General features: G+C 35.0%; 1 protein-coding gene across 5 annotated transcripts in view; it reads left to right on the top strand.

The window, feature by feature from the left end:
• The first annotated feature begins 403 nt into the window (after positions 1 to 403).
• Mipol1 (mirror-image polydactyly 1) overlaps positions 404 to 23,051 on the top strand; it is a 283,729-nt gene continuing 261,081 nt past the window's right edge. For 4 of the 5 annotated variants that reach the window (XM_063246733.1, XM_063246742.1, XM_063246744.1 and 1 more), the window contains exon 1: positions 404 to 576. The gene's annotated coding sequence lies outside the window, so the exon portion shown is untranslated. The remainder of the gene's footprint in view (positions 577 to 23,051) is intronic. The other variant, XM_063246747.1, reaches the window with a different exon arrangement.

A 23,051-nucleotide genomic window follows, 5' to 3' on the forward strand; every position in this document is an offset into this window, starting at 1 on the left:
CCAGCTCCAAGGTTTTGGCTAGGACCGAGGTGTCACTTTTGCTCACTTGTGTCCTTTTTATTTACCCATCACTTCGAAACACGCCGTTTTGTCTTCCCCAGTGCTATTCCTTCTCTTTGAAGCACACGCATGCACACACACCACACGCAATCTCCACAAAGTTATAAGCCGACTCACACGCTAAGGTGAAGCCCATGTTTTGCCAGTTCATTTTTCTCTCCTCTGGGATGCCCCCGTCGTCCTGCCCCACAGCCACTGTTCGCATCGCCCGCTGCAAATGGGACTTTCCAAGTTCCCGGGTTCGCCTGAGACCCCGCCCTCACCCAGGCCTTGCGGCTGCGCATGCCCAGAGCGAGCGGCCTTTGCTCCCAGCGGGCCTTGGCGCGGGGCTGCCTTCAGGTCTCCTCTCGCTCGCATCCGCGCCCCGCAGCGCGCCGTCGTTGAGGACGCGCGTGCCCGCCGGAGGCTTCGAGCTGGCGGCGATTGGCTGACGCCGTGTGGGCGCCTCCGGCCTGAGAAACTCCGGGAGAGCACGGCGCAGAGTCTGCGCCCAGGGCGGTGCCAGGCGCGTCGCAGGTAAACCGGTGGTCCTGAGGAGCAGACGAGCGGGCCTGGGCCGTCCTCGGGGATTTCCGGGCGAGCCTCCTTGGAAGTGCCGGAGGAGCTGCGCGCGCTTGGCCCCGGCGAATGCTGGCCCCGCGTGACCGGGGTGCGGGCACCCTCGAAGGTCAGCGCGCAGGGTTCCGCAGGGACAGACCTCTCTTTCAGGGTCTGGGTTTGGCATCCGCATCTCTTTGCTGTTACCAGCGTTTGACAGCTGAACATTTGTTTTAAAAAGTGTAGGTTTTTTTTGTTTTCCCCTTAAATCCCGGCGAGTTACAGACTTCCAATTCTTGCTCAAGCTCTACTAGACTTTGCCGCCCTTCAGAGGCACTGATGAGCGTTTTATATTTCAGTTCTCACTGCGACGTTTCTTCGTTAGGAGCGCCGAGCCAAGCTGGAGAAAGATTCTGTTAGAATTGTTTTGGTTCTCAAAGTCCCGGGGCCGCATTTCTTTGACTGGAAGGTGACACCAACCCAACATGTTTGCGGAGTACTTTAAATTCAGTGGATGGAAGGAGCTGGACACTTAGACAAGGATGGTACAAACATCAGGAAAGCAGGCTTTTTGAAAAGCTCCTTTGAGCATTTTATGCAAGTTAAATTGCAGTAGTAGTAGACAAATGTGAGCTAAAACAAAACTACATTTCGAGGTGGCTTGCTTGTTTCTTTATTGTTGTTGTTCTTTCTCCCTCCTCCTCCTCCTCCTCCTCCTCCTCCTCCTCCTCCTCCTCCTCCTCCTTCTTCTTCTTCTTCTTCTTCTTCTTCCTTCTTTTCCTCCTCCTCCTTTTTCAGATAGCTTTATTAAAATACTATCACAGAGTACTGGGTTAGCAAAGTTTCTCCTTGGCATCTCAGAGCTGCCGTGAAGTGACAGTATGTGTAATCATTGCATACTATGCATTAGTACCAGTAAATTTAAAGCAAAACTGACACTTCTGTGGGGGGTAGTAAGAATTAAGTTACCTCATTGGGGAGAAGTATTGATAACATATCATGGAAGTGAGTGGGAGATGTTCACAAATTTCTGTCAAGGGCACAGAGTTTATAGAAGTCTTCCTCTTGAAAAGCATAACAGACATAAAATGCCTGATTCAAAATGTACATACCCTTGCATCCACTTTGTAGATCAATACTTGAAAACACTTGTGAGCCATAGGTCATACTTTGTGCTAGGTTTCCAAAGGTAATTGTTATCTCGACTTACAATATTATTAATGACTTTTACCTATTGATTTTATATTGAAGAAATCATACAACATACAGATCACTATGTCTGGCTTTAACTCAGTATTGTATTTGTGAGAGTTATACCAGTTTATATAACAGTAGTTTGTTCATTCTCATTATACCCAGTATTTCAGCTATGAACTTTAGTATTGTAAGTATTACCAGTAGGGTTACTGAGTACATTTTTAAAGTACTTTAATGAATTTATGTACACATTTCTGTTGGGTATATCCTACCAGTAAAATGGCTGTGTTACAGGCGATGCAGATACGTATTTATGATATACATTACCAAAAAGTTTAAAATTGCTTGTGCTGACTTGCACTTCCACTAGTAGTGTATGAGAATTTTGTTTCCCCCACATGCTTGTAGTGCTCCACTTCATCTCTTTCGTTTTAGCCACTCAAATGTGTTTAGATTGATACCATGTTGGGGTTTCCCCTTAACTTCCCTAATGACTAGTGTTATTGAACAACTCATCAATATTTATTGACCATTTGCATATCCTGTATTTCTGTAATGGTCCGTATAGCAAATTTGGGCAGTCCTTATATTGTGGAGTTTCATTTAGCGTAGTACTGTGCAAAGCTAGGACTACTAGTTTGTTTTTAGATTTTACAAGTGTAAAATAGTCTATTGCATATTCTGTTCTTCTCCCTTTTATCTTTAATTATCTCCCTCCCACCATCTCTTTCCAATATGAAAACTATTCTTAACTCACAAGCTGTATAGAAAGAGGTAATAAGTATAATACAGTATTGAGAGAGACATTGTTTTAACTGTTTATCTTGAGATGGCTTGATTGAATTTTTGTTTCTAATGGAGTGTTTTCATGATGTGTGGGGCAGTAGTCTGTGGCTTGGGCCCAGAAAGTCATTGTCAGGATGGAGGTCTTAGATACCTACCTTCTCTTACTCTGGACTCCTGCCTTTTACTTAGTACTATCAAAAGTTTTCTTTAATACTATCTTAGCTACCACTTTCTTGTGAGTCTTTCTATTTTTAGGTGGGTTAGAGAAGTGAATTTATTGTTTTTCTTTTTTTAATTTTCAAGAGAATAAAACCAAGCAAAATAAAACGGAATCAAGGCATTAGGAAAAAAACCAGTGTAAGTGACATAGGACTTTAAAACAGTAGGAAATCAACAATGGTTACCATAATGTCTCATTGTCTTCAAATAGCTGCAGATATCTTCAGACCTAGTAAAAATCAATCAAAAGAGAACCAATAAAAACAAATAATGAATGCAGTAAAGGACTTCAGCACAAGACAATAGTAAATCCAAAATGGTTACCACAATATATCTTGTTATCTTTGTGAAATAGCTTTCCATGCCATAGGATATAATAAAATCAAAGAAAACAAAACAGAATAAAACCAAACCCAACAAAACAATGAAAATGATACAGAGCTTAAAAGCAAGATAATAGGAAATTAACAATGGCCACCACCTTCAGAAGGAGATCCCCCATAGATACCATATTGCATATTGTTATCTTCTGAATAGATAATCAGACTCCTAGCTTTAGACCTGCAAAGTCAGTGAAACACTAAACACTATAAGCATTACATTGTGTTTTACCTCAATAACCATCATCACAACCTGTACTTCTCTGGATCAGCTGATTGCTTAAGCTAATGCATGGGGGAGTGGGCTCTTTGTGTTTCTCAGTCCTCATGCCAGAAGGGGCTGGTGTCTGGCTCTTCCAACTCCAGCCTACACATGGTACAGATTTGCAGGATGGTCTTGCTTCTTAATGACTTCTTGTTCTCTTCCCTCAGTCTGTGAATGGCACTGACTTACAGAGAAGGCTGGTGTTTAGCTGTACCCGCAGCGGCCCGCGCATGGTACTGATTGATTCACGGGAAGCGCTTACTTCTTGGTGACTTCTTGTTTTCTTTCCCCGCAGTCTGCGAATGGCTCTGACTCACGGGAAAAGGCTGGCATCTGGCTGTCCCTCCAGTGGCCTGTGCATGGCACTGATTCACAGGGAGGGCTTGCTTCTTAGTGACTTTCTGTTTGAATTTAGTATATGTTTAGATAGATATCTGTCAATAGTAATAAGGAGCTTGGAGGTGATCTCCATCCACATGATACTTCTTTGATATGAATAATTTAGTATTTTAGATGTCCTTCATTGTTAGCAAACACAGATTTAAGTTAGACCTCACTTTTTCCACCAAGGAATTGTAGTCCTTAAGCTTTTCTTATGTAGAATTTGTGAATAAAATAATGTGTTAGGTAGTGATAGAAAATTCAGACATTTATTTCAGAAAAAATTTTAATGAAACAGTTCATCATGAAGTTTTTAAAAATATAGCTTCAAGCTGTTTGTATCACTTTTTTTGTTTTGTTTTCTCTGTTCTTTTTTCTTTTTTAAAGAAACAAGATCTGGCAATCTTCCCAAGTAGCTAGGAGTAGAAGCATGTGCAGCATTCCTGACCTGTATCCATTTAAATATGTTTGAGGATGTGTTATTTTGTGTCTTGAAATATTACATTTTAACCATAAATATCTTTTAAGAAATAAATCTCCTTTTCCATAGTTTAATTAGATTGTGATACTCCTTACCTTTCCTTTATTGACCAGAATTGGTTTAAATGATTACTTTGAAGGGTTAGTTGGTTTGGAATTTCATAAAATGGATCGCTGATGGAACAAATGTACCATAGAACTATATTTGGCCATTGGCAAGAGGATCTCTGGTTTTGATGTCAATATGGAATGTGTTTTTAATTTAGATTTTCTACTGTTTGGGATATGTAAGACCTGTAGCACACTTCTGTTATTTGCAGTTCTGTATTAGAATGATTTGATTTATGTATAAATATTACCTTGAAAATTTTCTGGGTTTAAGTTTTGAAAGTTACTTGTAGGCAACAGGGATTATTTTACTGGAATAAATTACTTCTGAATCTTGCCTTATTGTTTCATATCAAAGCATACCAACTTCCCCTTTTCAGAGTTTTTAACCTAAGGATTTTGGTGCTATGGCACAAGTCTCAAAGAACTGAAAAACAATGAGCATATAAATAAATGGTATAAATCAATTAACTTTTAAAAACTTTATTGTGAAATATATATGAAGAAAAAAATGAAAAATATATACAAATAGTTTAATAAATAAATGAAAAGCATCCATGTAATTACCACCAGAATATTTTGATTTTAATGAGCATTGAAACTTATTGTTACATGATTTGTATAAGGTTAAGAAAGTGTATGTGTATGTGTGCATATATATGAGAAATTCTTCATATGATTGTACAGTCTTTTATTTGTGCATATTAAGTTTGTTAGTGTTGCTATTAAACTGCTTAATGATATGTGTGTATGTATCTCTGTGTGTTTGTAATGATAATTATTGACAGTTTACAGTGTGTTAAGTTTCCCTTTGTAGTTGTGAAATTTATTTCACACAGTAGTTCTGTCAGTGTTTTGTTTATTTATTTTGAGGTCATATCATTTCAAAACATTATAATACTAAGATCGATCTGTCTTATAACTTGTATGTAGATGTCCCCCTGAGGCCTCATGTAGTCATCATGCATCTTTTCAGAGGTGAATGGATCTAGAGTGTGTGATGGTACCTCATCCTGGGTGTGCTGCTTGCCCTACGGGCAGGTAGCCTAGATGGAACATAAGGGACAGAAAGAGGGTTGCTGCTATTGTTTGCTGTCTGCTGCCTTCTGCCTGTTCGTGAAGTCTTTGCCTCCACCTATGACTTCCAGAATTCTACTGTTCTCTATTCCAGCAGATTTAGTGTTTCTGTTTTAATATTTAGATCTTTGATCCATTTCAGATTTAGTATTGATGACCTTCTGTCTTGTTTTAATTTGTGAAATGTAGGAAGCCAGTTTTTCCAGCACCATTTATTAAAGAGACTGTCTTTCTTCCAGTGAAGGTGTTTGACTCCTTAGGTGGCTAATTATGTTTGGAGTTGTTCCTGCATCTTTTAATCTGTTCTATGGATCCTATTTTTTTCCAGTATCATGCTGTATTCATCACAGTAGCTTTGTACTATATTTTCAAGTTAGAGTGTGATGTTCCTTGCCTTTGCTTTATTGACCAAAATTAGTTTTGCTATTCTAGGTCTCTTCTGATTCTAAATGAATTTTAGGATTGTTTTCTCTACTTCTGTAAGATACACCACTAGTATTTTGATTAGGATTGTATTAAATCAGTATAACAATTTTGGGAACATGGCCATGTTTACTATGTTGGCTCTTCCTATCCAAGAACAAGGGATATCTGTCCATTTGCTAATGTCCTTTTCAGTTCTATTTTTCAGAGTTCTATAATTTTCAATGTAAAGGTTTTCCATTTCCTTCTTTAGATTGATTCCTAGGTACTTATTTTTTGGGATATTGTTTACCTAATTTCTCTTTGTTATTTGTGTGCTGAAATACTATTGATTTTTGATTGCTGACTTTGTTTTTAGCTATACTACTGAATTTGGTTATTAAATCTATTAAGTCTTTTGGTGGACTTTGGAGAATTTTATGTCAAATATCATGTCATCCAAAATAATGATAGTTTAACTTGCCATTTTCCTATTCTTATTCCATTTATTTCTATCTCTCATCTAATTGCTCCAGCTTTTGTTTCCAGAACTATATTGAATAGATGTGGTAACAGCAGACATACTTGTCTTGTTCCTGATTTTACAGTGAAAGCTTTGAGTTATTTGCTCATTTCTGTTGGCTGTTGGTATGTCATAAATTGTTTTTGTCAGATTCACATAAACACTATTCAACTTTTCTGTAGTTTTTCTTGTGAATGTGTATTGGACCTTGACAAGTGCTTTTTCTGCATCTATTGAGATGATTGGGTTTTTTTGTTTGTGGTTCTGCTAATCTAGTGTATTACATTTGTTGCTTTGTGTTGTTGCTCCATTCCTGCATCCCTGGGATGAATCTTACTTGGTCATCTTACTTGGTCTGGTGTATAGTCTTCTTGATATTTTGTTGCATTCTTTTGATCTGTATCTTATTGAGGATTTTTACATCTAGGTTCATTAGGGAGATTGACTTGTAGTTCGCTTTTTGGGGGGTCTGTCTCTGGTTTTGGTATCAGGGTAATACTTGCCTCCAAGAATGAGTTAGGGAATATAGCTTTCCTTTCAATTTCATGAAAGAGTTTGAGAAGTATTGTCATTAAATCTTCTCTAAATTTCTTATAAAATTGACCAGTGAATCTGTTGGTGCCTGGGTTTTTCTTTGATGGTAGATTTTCATTCAATTTTATTGACTGATACTGATTTATTTAGAATTTTTATATCCTCTTGATTGAATTTGGTTAATTCACATGATTCTAGGAATCTGTTCATTTCTCCTTTGTTTTCCATCTTATTAGAATACAAACTATGTATTGATGATCTTTTGGATTTCTGCGGGATCTGTTGTGATTTTAACCTTTTCATTCCAAATTGCATGTATTTGAGTCTTTTGTTCTTTTCATAAGTTTGGTTAAACATTTGTCAATTTTTTTAATCTTTCAAAGAACCAGTTCTTTGATTCACTGTTTCTGTGTTTTGTTTTCTTAGTCTCCATTGCATTAATTTCTGCTCTGATGTTTATAATGAACATTAGGCCTGAGTTGCTCTTGTTTTTCAGGGAGCTGGAGGTTCACCATTAGGTTATTTGATCTTGCTCTGTACTTCTGATATGGGATTTACCTCTATAAATTTCCGAGTAGGGCTTCTTTCATTTTGTCTCATAAAACATTCTGATACTTTGTATTGGTATTGTTGTTTAATTGTAGAAACTAATTTCTTCTTTAATTTTATGTCTGACCTTTTAGGTATTCAGGTGACTGTTATTTAATTTCCATGTGTTTATAAAGTTCCTGTGATTTCTCTTGCTATTAATTTCCAATTTCATTGTACTGTGTTCTGATAACATGGGATAATTTCAGGTTTTTTTGTATTTACTCAAGCATGTTATATGAGCGAATATGCAGTCTACTTTGGAGAATGCCGCATGTGCAGCTCAGCTGAGAAGAATGTGTACTCTGATGTGGGGAGAAACAGTTTTAGACATATACAAAGTCCATTTTTTCAAAAGTTTGGTTCAGTTGTGATATTTCTTTGTTGATTTTTTTGTCTAGCTTGTGCATCTGTTTGTGACAGTAGGCTTGAGGTGCCCCAGTATAATTGTACTCTTACTTGACTTTTTCTGTCTCTTAACATTTATTTTATATTTTTGGCTGTGCTGGTGTTTGGTGCATATATGTTTATGATTGGTATCTCTTCCTTTTGGATTGTTTCCTTTACAAGGATGTAGTGACCATCTTTGTGTTTATTAGTTTTGGCTTAAAATATACCTGGTTTATAAGTAGAATAACTATTCCTGCTTTTTTCTGGATTCTGCCAGTATTGTTTTCCATCCTTTGACTTTCAGTTTGTGAATTTCTTTTTTGAATTAAATGTGTTTCTTGTATCCAGCATATTGTTGGATTTTGCTTCTTGATCTACTCTGCCAGTCTATTTTGTTTGATTAGTGAATTGAGACCATTGACATTGATCATTATAACTGAGATACATTGATTTACCCTTGTCATGTTATTTTCCTGTTGTTCATTCCCTTCCCTTCTCTGTTTAATTGTTTGCCTTGCCTGATGGATTCACTCTGTTGGGTTCATGGAGTTTTAGTCCTTGTTATCTCTTTCTAGAATATCCTTCAAACATTTTGGTGTGTTGAGTTGGTGGTCATGAATTTCTTCAGTTCTTTGTCATAGAAGTATCTCATTTCTCTATGAAAAGATAGTTTTCTGGGGTATATCAAGCTGGGGTTATAGCTCGTTTTCTTTTAGGATTTGAAATACTTCAAGTTATCCTTGACTTAAGGGCTTGTGTTGAGAAGTCTGTCGTGATTTTGATTGTCTTTCATTTATAGGTAATTTGTTTCTTGTTCTCTATTTACTTTTGATATTATTCTGTGTTGAATCTGGAATGTTGACTATTATATGCCTTGGTATAGATCTTTTTTGAACATGGTTAATTGGAATGGTATATTCCTCACTTATCTGTATGTCACATTGGGTTTTTTTTTTTTTTTCCCCCTGCTTGGGAAATTTTCTACTGTTACTTCTCTGAAAGGTCTTTTTAAAAAATGTCATTTGCACTATCCTGCTTTTTCATTGATTAATCAATGTTATTAGTCTTTGATAATATAGCAGCTGTTGGATTGATTTTTTTGGGTGGCTCATTCCTAGTCTAAAGAAATCTTCCATTTTCATGACCATTAACTGCAATCTTGTCTTTATCTGATATTATATCTTCCCATTGGATTATTCTGCATATAATTTCAATGGAATTTTTAATCTCTTGAATATCATTTGACTCTGTTTTCATGGATTATATTTCTTTCCTATTTTGGCCATTCATGGTATCCTTCATTTTCCTAAGCTCTCTTTATATGTATACTTTTTTCTGTATCTGATCTAGAGTTACTAACCAAGTCTTTTATTATGGTTACCATCTCCGTGGTTATGTGAGAGATTATTTCTGATTTGACTTTTCCTAGAGCCTCATTCATTTGCTGTTACTTGCAATGTTACCACTTCAGAGAGTCCAGGTGGGTGACATTTGAATTGCTCTACCTCATTGCTCCCTGGGTTTCCTTTTGGTGAGCTGCAAGTCTGGAGATTATATCTTACTTAAGTATCTTCTCATTTTCTTTCTTTTTTTTTTCAGTTTAATTTCTAGATCAATGCTTGTAAGTTGATTATGGCAGGTAGGTTTATTATAGTATTTAGAACTCTTGGGAAATGACTACTTCTTACAGATATCTTCTAGGTATAACTGGCTTTGGGTTTTGAGTTTGTTGGAAGATTTTACCTCTTCGCTTTATTGGGGATGAGAAGTTGCTGCCTATTTGGCCTGGCTCCTGTTTTTTTGGCACTGGTCTACAGAGTTATGAACCTTAGACAACTTTAATCTTGGCACATGTGGAAGAACAACTGATTAGAATAATTATGTCTGTCACCTTGGCTAAAGTTGTACAATCAATAGTAGCAATAGCATCAGACACAGCCTAGAAAATTATGTCTGTTAATTTGACACCTTTAACCCTATGAACTAGATTTGTGGTTATATAACAAATTCTAAAGCAAATCAGAAAATTGTGTATCGTAAATATGCCCTCAGCATGGTGATTTTACTGTCAGGGTACAAAATTTAAAGGGGACTAGGGGAGAAGTGGACAACTAAAAGAAGAGGAAATGATTAGAAATAAGAGTGGAGGGCAAAAGTAGATCATGAAAGTTTGAGAAACTAATGAAGAAGACAGAAAAGAAAAAGCAAAACAGCATTAAAAGTACTAGAAACAGCATTCATACTCATAAAAACAAGAAAAGTCAAGAAAAAAACTGAACAAAATAAAAAAAAGAAAAGAGAAAAAAATAGAAAAAAATGTCCACTTCAAGGTGTATACCTAGTGTCCCTGGTAGACAAAGTGGCAGGAAGAGTTCTGATCTGTGATGATTAATCCCACCAGTCCAGCCGTGGATTTATAGTGGGACAGTGTATAATCCCAGCAACCTGCAGTTTTAGTTACACTGAAGTTTAGGTATATTTCTGACTTAAGGTTAACATACCATTTGTTCAGTCCCTGATACCTTGTGCCGCCTGCCCCTGCTAGCTTGACCTAACTCCTTGCCAGTTTAAACATGGCTCCTTGACTTCCTATCCACTTGAAGTTGGTACCATCTCACTCTGACACTGGGAGTCACTACAGGCAGCTGTTCTGAGTTTTGCGTTCAGTGGGTCCCTCTGTAGGATGATAGGGCCAGTCACTGTCTCCTGGGGACATCTCAACCCGAATAACTCACTGGTTACTATAGTTCATTCAGTCTACTGCTCTGTCCCATTGGCATGTTTCTCCATTGAGCCCTTTGATGTCACCAAGTAGTTGCTGTGGGTCTGTAGGTTTGAGCCACTCCTCCCATACAGTGGGTCAAGCCTTAGGGAGAAAGTGCTTAGGCCACTTCTTCTTTGTTGTGGTCTCTTTTCTTTCCCTCATGGGCTTGGGTTTTCACTTTAGAACCTTGTTGAGTCCTGCGGACCCACTTCTCTTCTTTTATTCCTCACGTTGCTATGCGCCAGCATCTGGATCCCGAATCTCAGACATACTCTTAGTTTTGTTTTGTACTGGGGATTGAACCCAGAGCCTTTTTCTATATCCTTGGCAGTTTTGGTTTTTCTGTTTTTTGGTTTTTTCCTTCTTGAGACAGGGCCTGGAAAACTTGTATTGCTAAGTTGCCAGAGTTGGGCTCAGACTTGCTATCCACCTGTCTTATTCTCCCATGGTTGAGCCCCCACACCCAACCAGCATCCTCTTGACAGTATATTGACTGCTAAAAGACAGTATTGCATTGAGTTCAGTTTTTCAAGGACAAGCCTTCTAAACTCCCAAGCCCATGTCTATTCAATAGTCATCGAAGGCAGAGGAAAGACTTTTTTTTTATAGAAAAAGTCTCAGAAGTTTCTTAAAGTTATGCTCTAGCAGAATAAAGAAGGGAAATAAGGTCTGGATTATAGAAAATGGTAAACACAGCCCGGAAATACAGTGAAATGATATCCTAATGGGGGGTATTTCTGTGGCTGGCCTGGAGAACAATCTGTCCAGTTTAGAGATAAGACTCTAAGAAAGGAGGTTTCTAGGAAATAAATGTGATTTAAGAGATTTTATAATATCTTCGCCTGAAGTTTTCTATATTGGAAAGGTTTTTAAAGTATGAATTCATTTTGTTAATAGATAAAAAAATGTTCTGGCTTTCTGTCTCTTACTAACAGTGATAGATTATTTTGAAGGCATTTGTAATACATTTAGCTTCCCATTGCCCCTGTATCTAAAGATTCAGTTTCTCTTCATTAACTGCAGTCAGAAAATATCACATGGAAAAGTTAAAAAATCAACAGCATATAAGTTTTAAATAACTTATACTATATTATTTTAATTTTTCTGTTTTTAGCTGTTGTTAATCTATGTGCTTTTTTGATGTTTTTGGTTAAATTTACTTCATATTAAATTTTAAAAAATGTATGAAAAAACATAGCTGAGGCTCAGTACTTTCTCTAGTTTTTGGTTCTACTGAGAGTCTTAGAATGAGTCCTGTTCAGATAAGGGAGTTATCTTATTTTTAAATATCATCTTTTGACATCCTTTTTCTCTCTTGATTTTAATAATTTTTGTTTTGTAATTTGTGGAGAAGTTTAATTTTCAGGCATCTTTTCAAAGATCTGGCTTTTAGTTTTATATGTTGATTTTACATTATCAGTTATATTTATAGTTTTATCATTTCCTTTCATGTGATTTGTGTTCCTTAATTTTTTAAAGGTAGATGCTAAAATAGTGATGAGAAACCTTTCTCTTTTTTTCAATATATACACATATTACTATAGATTTCCCTCAAAGAACTGACCTACCTGCATTGTTCAGTGTATTTTCCATATGTCTTCCTATAACTAATTGTGAGTTTATTTCTGTTGTAGTAAGATGACATGTTTTTAATTATTTTAGTTTTTATATATGTGTTGAGGCCTGTTTGATGGTGCAGGATAGGGTTTATTTTGATAAATGGTCCATGTATACTTGAAGAGATCATGTGTTCTGCCAATGGTGAATGGGATTTTTCCATAAGTGTCAGGTCAAGTTGATTGATACTAAAGAAAGCCAACTAGGCAATCATTCAGGTAGTAAGAAATTTTTTCCCCTGGAACTGTTGCAATAGGAAAAAAGAAGTGTCTGCATAGAACCATACTCAGTTCTTATTAGAGCAAGAACAAATAGGACTTTACCTCTAAGGAGCATGCAATGAATGTAATTAAAGGAATGGGGATTTTAGCTAAATCCACTGGACAGGATTCTTGCTGATGGCAGGCCAGGATGATTGCCAGGACTGGAGTTGCTTTGTAATCTGACTGTCAGGATTCTTGTTAAAAGTGAACAATGCAAAGATCAGCTCTGAAGCCCAAAGGTTGAGTTGTGAATTCATAGCATGCTATTAAGTTTTGGGTTTATTATTATTAGTATTAAATTTTATGCAACCTTAACTGATTTTCTGAATACTTACTTTTCTGCTCATTGATTTGGTGAAGTTTCTAACTGTGGTTATGGACTTGTCTGCTTCTCTTCTCAGTTTTTTCCCTAAGTATTTGATGTTTCATTGTTAAGTGTTTACATAATTATGAATTCTTATGTCTGGCTAGTGAATCACACACTTTAGTTTACTTAGTTTTTGTAATGTTCTTTGTTTTACTTTGATATTAATGTGGCCACTCCTCCTTTGTATTTATATGCTTTTTTATTGTGCTCTATTACCCTAATTAAAACATAACTAGAAAAGCAGAATTTGTGGGATATTTCCATTTGTGTGCATTCTATTATTTGCTTATTTTAAATAACATTTGGATTTGATGAACTATCAAATGTGACCTAAGATCCAGTAATTTTATGTTAAGACAGGCACAAGAATATAAGTATTCATCACATTATTAGAAAACAATTTACATTATTATTTCCTTAGATAGAATTTGAATGTGATTTCTTACAGATATTTGCATATCAGTTGAAATACTGTTTTGTATTGTTGGAACAATATGCATAAAACCTGAACAAAATTTAAACACAAATTATTTTTAATGAAGTTTTTCTGAAGTATTTTTCTTTTTTTAAAGAGTATGTCTTCAAGCTAATTAATACTTTAATATTTTTATTATCTTTTAAAGTCAATGTAAATTGAAGCATTTTTCTTAATTTATGTCTGACAGCTTACTGTCAGCATGGGAGCTTCAGAAACTGTGTGTTGTAGCTTATGATATCCCAAAGTAGGACATTTTATTCATTGACATGAGCTGGCACAGTGGGCCAGATTATTCTAATTCATTTGGGTAAGTGAACTGCAACGTAGGAAATACATGTACAAAATATACTTTGAGAATTTCTTTCTGATTCTTCACTGATAGGAATATTTGGGTTTAGGATTTCAGCATTTTAATTTCTATTGCCTTTGTTACATACATGTCATTAATTTTGATCTTATTTTAAATTAAAACCTCATACTCATTTTTAAATGCCCATGTATTATATATTAGCCATTTACAATTATGGTCTCATTTAAAGATGTTTTGTCATGTGATTACTAGCAAGTTATGTAGCAGCACCTTGTTTCTTCTCATGGCATATCCAAACCATAGCAGACATCACAGTTCCCTCCATCTCATGATGCCATCGTCAATGTGTATCTTAGTCGCTTGTTATTGCTAAAACACAGTATGTGACATCTACAATATAAAGGAGATTATTTTGGCTCACTTTTTAGTCCATATTTGGCTGATTTCAAGGCAGGAAAACATGACAGAGGGGAATAGTGAAGGTAAAGCTACTCGCCTCATGGTGGCTAAGAAGCAGAGACTAAAAGTCAACACAGCAGAATTAAATCACACTATAGAACAAATAAATTAAAAGATATCTACAAAGTTTCATCTATCCACACCAGAATATACGTTTTTCTTGACTCCCCATGGAACTTTCTCCCAAATAGACCATATTTTAGGCCATAAGCATGTATCAGTAAATACAAAAAAATTGATATAATCTGCTGCATTTTGTAAGATTACAATAGAGCAAAACAAAACCAGTGGCAAAAAAAAAGTTATACAAACACATAAGCAGTTGAATTACCAGTGAATCATAGAAGACATTAAGGAAGAAATTTAAAAATTCCTAGAATCAAATGACACCAGAAATACACTATATCAGAATCTGTAACAATGAAAGCAGTTCTGAGAGCAAAGTTCATAGTTAAAAGGTGAATGTCTATATGAGAAAACAAGAAAACTCCAAATAAATATCCTAAATATGTCTCAAAGTCCTAGAAAAACCAAACCAAAACTCCAAACTAGTAGAAGAAAAGAAATTGTAAAGATAATAATATAAATCAATGACATTGAGACTTAAAAAAAATACAAAGGATCAGTTAATCAATTAGTTGGCTCTTTGAAAGGATGAAAAAGATTGATAAACCCTTAGTTAAATTCACCAGAAAGAGAAGAACCACATCAAAGTAATTAGAAATTAAAAAGGTAAAAATTAAAATAGACACCATGAAAATCTAGAGGCTCGTAAGAAACTCATCTGAAAACTTAATATTCCAGTAAATTGGAGAACCTGAAAACATGTCACTTGACAAAATTGAACCAAGAAGATATAAAAACTCTAAACCAAAAGCAAGCACCAAAATTGAGGCAGTAATAAAATCTCTACCAACTAAGAGCCCAGAATCAGATGGATTTACTACTATTTTACTAGAACTTTAGATAAAAATTAATACTAATACTCCTCAAACTTTCATGAAAATGAAAGGGAAGAAATGTTCTGAAACCTTGTATTAAGCCACAGTTACTTTGATACCAAAACCTGATACTCAATAACATCAAAAAGAAAACTACATGCCATTATATTTGAATCACCTAAATGAAAAATCTGCAGTAAAGTAGTTGCAAACAGAATTTAACAAATCACTGACAAGTTTATACCCCATGACCAAGTTGGCTGCATCTGAGGGTTGCAAGGTTGGTTCAATGTACATAAATCAATAAATATAATAGTATGTAAACAGAATCAAGGATAAGAATTACATTATCATGTAATAGAGAAGAAAATCTTTCACACAATCCTTGATGGTAAAAAAAATATAGAAGACTTTAACTCAGAATGATAAAACCCACATATAACATGCCAACATCATACTAAATAGGGAAAAATCAAAAGCATTCCCTCCAATGTCAAGAACAAGAATCCACTCCTACCATTCTTGCTCAGTATAGTACTGAATACTTTAATGGCCTCTTATTGAATCAAATTTATATACATTGTATTATGAATCAAAAATAGTGGAATGTGACTTGAAGTTTAGGTAGATTAGTGATTAATATGCTTTGACATATTTTTAAAAATATGTATGTAACAGAAAGACAAGAACCCCATGATCTCACTTGTGTGTGTAACCAAAAAAGACGCAATAAGAAATAGAGAAATGAATGCTGGTTACCAGATGCTGGTTGGAAGGGGCAGTCTTATGTGAAGGTATTGTCAAAGGATACACATTTTTGGTTAGGGATAAATTCAATAGGTATATTGCACAACATGCTATCTATAGTTGATAATGTATTGTATTGAAAATTGATGACAGCAGATCTTAACCAGAAAACAATGAGAAGTGTTCATGAATATTTTACTTAGCTCTATCTAGTCATTCTATGTGTGTGTGTTTCAAAACGTTTTACATGATAAATGTAATCAATTTTTGTCAATAACATGAACCTGTGTTTTAAGTGGTAATTAAAAAGGGGACTTTTATTGATCTTGAAATTTGTTATTTTTTCACCAGTTTCTTAAAAAATAACGAAGTTTGGGGCTGGGGATTTAGCTCAGTGACATAAACACCTGACTTGCAAGCAGGCGGTCGTGAGTTCGATCCCCGGTACCGACAAAAAAAAAAATAACGAAGTTTTTACTATGTCATTTATTGATGGAGAAAAGTCACTAACGTATTTAGGAATATTTTTTTTGTGTATCTCCTTTGCTATTAAGACTGTAGAAACTTTGAAGAGAACTATGGCATATGTTTGTTGAATATTGCTTCAAATCTGTGTCTTTGTGAAATAAATTGTGTATTTTACTGAGTTTTGTCTTTGAAAAATTAGACGGCACTATTTGTTTTACCATGGGAAAATTTCTTTGATGTTGAGAAAATCCCAAGTATTCAGAAATAACACTATCAAATGAAAAATTGTGGTCAGAATGTTGATTTGGGTAAATTTGGATAATTAATTAGATGCTCTGAGTGAAAAACTGGACTGAGTCAGTTTTATTAGATTTACTGCAACATGAGTAAGGAGGACTGAAATAAACAATGGAAATGTTAGTCCAGAGCCTATTGCTCCACTAGATGGGGCTGTATTCTATGGTATTCCCATAACAAATAAGGGCATGTGTCTGAGATAATGTTAGATTAAATTTAAGTAACCCAATATATTATTACAATTAAATAATTGGGTTATTATATTACTGGAGGTAAAGTATAGTTTTATTCCTTATGTATAAAAGATGTTAGCAGTCATCTGTGGGGGATGTGTACAGTTTAATATTTGGTAGAGTTAAGTTTCTGTTTATGTACCCTTATACTTTTTGGCTGAGTGCTTTAAGGACTAAAAAATGTAAAACACTTTTCAGTATATAGTTGAAATTACATTACATCGCTTCCATTCAACAATTTGAAGCATGGTTGAGTTTCTACATTCTTTTTGATATAGATATACTGACTAATTCCTATGGTATGTGTAGTACTTGGGCTAGTAAATTGATCTCTTGTAGAGACTTCTGTTTATACCAATTAAGTTGAGTTATATACTTACCAAGTATTGACTATGTTTATTACCAGATCTGTTTATCTGTGATCATAATTACGTATTTTAATTACATAGAAACTAATAGAAATATTACTGTAAACAGCATTCTTACAAATAACAAGGTGAATTTTTGGAACACCAATGCTAAAACAAAAGAAAAAAAAATAAAATTCGAGGCAAGGAGGCTATAAATAAAATTAGAAAGCTTTTACACGTGAGTATGTGATACAAAGTACATGGAATTCTCTAATTCTCTACAAAAGATGATTTTCATCTAAGTTATATAAATTAATCTAGGTATTTAAAGAGAATAAAATAAGGCTATATTAATGACTTCAAAGATATAGCCTAGCAAATTGCATAGCTTTTCATTCTTGATTTTTAGTAAACATGGTGGTTTTTTCTTTTAGATTTTATGATTTATTGTTGAAATGGTTTCTTTTTTACCCAAAACTTTAGAAATTTGGCCCCCAGGTACACTGGCCTCTTCAGAGATAACTGCCACAGAATTTTTTTTTTTTGTTTCAGATATACAAGACAGAAGGCTTTATTTACTAGTATGTTCCTTTCTAGTAGGAGTTTCTCCTTTGCCACCAGGATCCTAGGAGAGCAAATTCATGCTTTTAAAAGGTAGACAGTTTCCACCCCTACTTTTATAGAAAGAAGACTGGTCTAGTAGTTAGAAGGTCTAGGTTTTATTCCTAGCATCTAGAATCTAGAACAATAAATATTTGCTGAATAAATGAAAGAATAGCTTTGCTGTTTATTCATGGTGAGATTATGACCTGGTCAATTACCTCTCTTAGAGCCTTATCACTCAAAATGGTATTTTATTACCTTAACACACATTTCTTGAGTATCATGAGTCAGCCATACCAACAGGAGGTAACAAGACTGCTTAATTAAGAAAGTTAGGTAAGCAAATTAGTTGATATTTTAGATATATCATTAATAAAGAGCCCTTTGAAATAAAAGCAAATATTATCATTTAATAAATATTTTAAGCTTTAACAGATTGTCTCGTGAACCTTAATGCTTTTCTCAGGAAGGGGGTTGCAATATGGAAAGCTTTTTTATTTCCATACTTACTGGACTATCTTATGAAGTTCTACTTTTTTTCCTAGTATCTGCTTGGTTCTTTATATTAAAAGTTGACAAACTAAGCTGATAAAGTAGTATCCACATCCTCTACACTAGAGAAATTTTATAACTTCTCTCAAAAAATCTTAATCATAGTAGAATTTGAAAGTTTTAAACTAGCCATGGAATTTTAACTTTTTTAGCCATAGCAGAATGATGTAGCAATATGATTATAGGCTCATTAACAGAACTAAATAAAAATCAAGTTTATTTGCTTTCTAGAATTAGAAATATTTTGACAGCTTCAAATCAATCCTCAACTGACAAAAGTGTTTTGGAAAATGAATAAAAAAGAAATAAATTTGGCCCCACACAAATTACACACCCAAGAAAATGCCTGCATCAATCAGTACATGTAAAAAGGTAAATATACCTGTTGATGAAGGAAAAAGAATTGTCAGAAAAGTAAAATTATATTAAAATACTTTATGAAAATACATAGTTGCGATGGGCTTATCTTGAAGAGGAAGGTCTGATTATCTTTTGTGTGGCTGGTCATTGGAGTACTAATGTTTTTCCTTAACATGAAGTACTGTAGAAAATGTCACAAGCCTGTTGTAAAAGGATAGCTGGAAAGTGTGTGGCAAGAAACCACTGATAAGGCACAGGTATTGAATGATGAACAAAAAAATAAGCTGATGTATAATTTAGTTCTTCCTTAATAAGGGAGTCTAAGGCAGTTCTGATCTTAAACCAGAACACCTTATAAGCCCTCATCTATTTAAGTAATCAGTAGAAGAACAAAGATGAAACCTAAACCCATGTCTCTGAGCTAAAATCAAAATGAATCAAAAATCTAAATGTTAAAAAAAAAACAGTGTACTGGAAGATATAATTGGTAGAATTCTGGAAGACAGGTGTAGGGAAAGACTTCATGAACAAACCCAGTTGCACAGGAAATAGTACAAGAGTCTACACCTGAGAGCCCATCTTAGTAAAAAAGTTTTGCATAGCAAAAGAAACCACCAACAAAGTGAAGAGCCAACTCACAGAGTAGGAAAATTTTTTTTGCTAGCTGTTCATCAGACAGAGGGCTAGTATTTGGACTACACAAAGAAGTCATAAAAATGAGACCCCCAAATTTAAAGACTCAGTCCAAAATGGGCATCTGACTTGGATGAAGTATAAACGACAAATAAATATATTTTTAAAAGGTTCAGTATTCTTGGTTATTTGAGAGATGAAAACTAAAATGTGTAACAGAAAAAATGACTATTATTAAGAAATCAGCCAATAACAAATGGTGGTGAGGCTGTGGGGGAAAAATAGCCTTTCTTCACTGTTGATAGGAGTGTAGATTGTCACAGCCACTGTGGAAATCAGTATGGAGATTACTCAAAAAATTAAAACTGTATGTTCCATTTGAGCCAGCTATTGCCCTTCTTGGTGTCTTTCCCCCAAAATTAAAAACTTCGTAGCACAGTGATAAATGCCTGTTATCGCAGCACAGTCTGTAATAGGTGAATGGATTAAGAAGATGTATTTTTTATACAGTGGAGTACCATGCAATGAAGAAAAATAAACTTAATATATTTCCAGGTAACTGGATGCACCTTGAGACCATACTGTTAAGTGAAATAACTCAGAAACACCAACTTAAATATTGTTTTTCTGGTGTGAGCAACTGAAAGAGTAAATAAGGATATATATGTGTGTATATATATATATATATATATATATATACACACACACACATATGTATATGTATATGTATATATGTATATATATGAAAATAGAAAATGTTCAAATGAGAAGGGAGCAAGGGAAATGGGAAAAGGAAGGAAGGGAAAAGGAAAAAAAGAAATAGAAAAAATGGAAACAGCTTTTGTAAATGAGGGGAAGAGGGTTTGAAAAGAGGGGAGGGGAGGGAGTTGGGGAAAAAAGAATAATCAAGATATATTATGTGCAGATAACAAATCCCCTATGATGATAGTGATCATTATGATTAATTTTTTGATCCTAGCCATTCTTTCTGGAGTGAGATGGACTCTCAGTGTTTTAATTTATTTTTCTTGAATGGCCAAAGATGCTGAACATTTTTCCATATATTTACTTGCCATTTATATTTTTCATCTGAGAAGTATATATTTCTTTCAGATGACCATTTTTGTAGTGGGTCCTTGAATTTTGGGTACCACATTTTTTTTAATTCTTTATAAGTTCTAGATAGAAGTCCTTTGCCTGAAGGACAGTTGCCTAAGATATTTTCCCAATTTGGTTTTCTTTTCACTATGTTGAGATTTCTTTTGATATGCAAAAACTTTTTAATTATCTATTCTGGAAAGTATTTCATGTGCAGTTTGCTTTTTGTTTATGAACTCTGTGCCTATCCCTGAGTTGTCAAGATTTCTGCCTGCTTTGTCTTCCAGCAGATTTAGTGTTTCTGTTTTAATATTTAGATCTTTGATCCGTTTTGACTTTTGTTTAGTGCATGGTGATAGATATGAATCTAGTTTTTTTTTTTTTCATTTTTATCGGTACCAGGGATCGAACTCACGACTGCCTGCTTGCAAGGCAAGCGCTTATTCCACTGAGCTAAATCCCCAACCCCGATATGAATCTAGTTTTAGTTTTCAGCATATGAAAAGATAGTTTTTCTAGCACCAATATACAAATGCTGGAGGGACTGTGGGGAAAAGGGAACTCTTCTCCAGTGTGGTGGGAGTGTAGGCTGGTGCAACCACTGTGGAAATCAATGTGAAAAACCTTCAAAAAGCTAGGATTAGGTATTCCATTTGACCCAGCTATCCCACTTCTGGGTATTTTCCCAGAAGAATTGAAAACATCATACATAACACAGTGATACATGTGTACCCATGTTTATGGAAGCACAATTTGGAATAGCTAAATCTTGGAAACAACCCAAGTGCCCATCAATTGAGGAATGTATAAAAAAGATGTGGTATTTTTATACAATGGTGTACTACTCAGCTATAAAGAAAGATTGCATCAAAACTTTCAAAAGTAAATGAACGTGTCTTGCAGTCATAAGTAAAATAAATCACTCACATGTGTCAGTACTATATTATGTCCCTAGTGTAAGAAATTGAAGAAGTATGTGTGATCCAAAATCTACAATAAATACTGTGTAAGGGTAAGAAACTACTCAAAGAGTAAAGATAACTGGGATAGGAGAATGGAGGAAAGAAGGAAGGGAAAAGGAAAAAGACATATATATGTATACACACACACACACACACAAACACATACACACATGTAAGATAGCTAAAATGACTATACTATTAATTGTATTAGTTCTTGAACTAAACCTTGGAAACAACACGAATTTCCATCAAGAAATTTATTTTCTTATACGTTTTCTAATACATCAGTGTATAGTTGTTCCTAGTAGACTTTTACAATTCTTTGTATTTCTTTGGCATGAATTATAATGGCTCCTTTTTCATCTCTGGTTTTATTTTTTTGGATCTTCCTTTTATTCTGGTTAGTCTATCTAATATTTAATTTTCATTTTAAAAACATATGTTCTTTGATTCACTGACTTTTTGTTTTTTGTTTTGGTACCGAGAATCAAACTCACAACCTTGCTCTTGCCAGGATGGCACTTATGCCACTGCACTAAATCCTCAGCCCAGTCTTTTGTATTTTTAAGTGTTTCCCTTGTTTATTTCTGCTGTCATCTTATTTATTTCCTTATGCTAATTTTGTCTTTGGATTTTTCAAAAGTTCTTTGACTTGCATCCTTTGGTTGTTGACGTGAAATCAGTGTTTTAGATAAAGCACTTATCACTATACTTTTTTCTTGGGAGCACTTTTGCTATATGTTATAGGTTTTAAGTATGGTGTTTTCATTTGTTTCATGGGTTCAAGAATTTTAAGTTTCCATTTTGATTTCTTCATTGATCATTCTTTGTCTAAGTTCCTTTTGGGGATGATTTCAAGTTTTAGTGCATTGTGGTCAAAGATGCTATATAGTATGATTTCAATTTTTTAAAAAAAAATCTATTGTTTTGGAAGTAGTAAAATATAACAGAACAAGACAGAAAAAAGCCAGTTGAGACAGTGCAGTGAAATTGGTACAGAACATCACAGCAGGTTACCGGGATAGCAGTAATAGGTACCGTAGTATATCTCATAATCTTCACAATAGTTGTTCTTTCAATCAGGTATAGCAAAATCAAATGAAATACAGAACATTATACAACTTTTCAAAACAGAATATTGAATAGAGCAATACAGTTACTCAGAACAAAGCAAAACAATGATAACAATATTTGCCTTCAAAGAGATGGTAGAAGGAAATCCCCCTTATTTGCTACACTACATATGGTCAACCTCCCAAGAGATGCTCGGACCTCTGGCATCCATTTGCTATAACGGGGGCGAAGGCGGGTGGAGTGCAGATGGGATGTTTGATTCTCAGCCCCCGTGCTGGTAGGCTCATGGCCACTTACCAGGAAGGTGAGTGGGTTGCTTGGTTTCCCAGAGCTCTAAGTTCCAACATGGCGCGGATCTCCAGAGACGCTGGGTGGTTCTCTCCCTAGAGCAGCCACAGCTTGACCGAGCCACGGCTGCTTACCAGGTATGCGACCAGGTTTGCTTGGTTTCCCAGCACCCTAAGTGATTTCAACTTTTAAGAAATTGGTTGAAACTTACTTTGTGTTCTAACCATATTGTCTGTCCTCGAGAATGTTCATATGCTGAT

The sequence above is a fragment of the Cavia porcellus genome, unplaced genomic scaffold, assembly GCF_034190915.1.
Source record: "Cavia porcellus strain 051 isolate PalLab524CR breed Dunkin Hartley unplaced genomic scaffold, mCavPor4.1 scaffold_1, whole genome shotgun sequence".
NCBI lineage: Eukaryota > Metazoa > Chordata > Mammalia > Rodentia > Caviidae > Cavia > Cavia porcellus.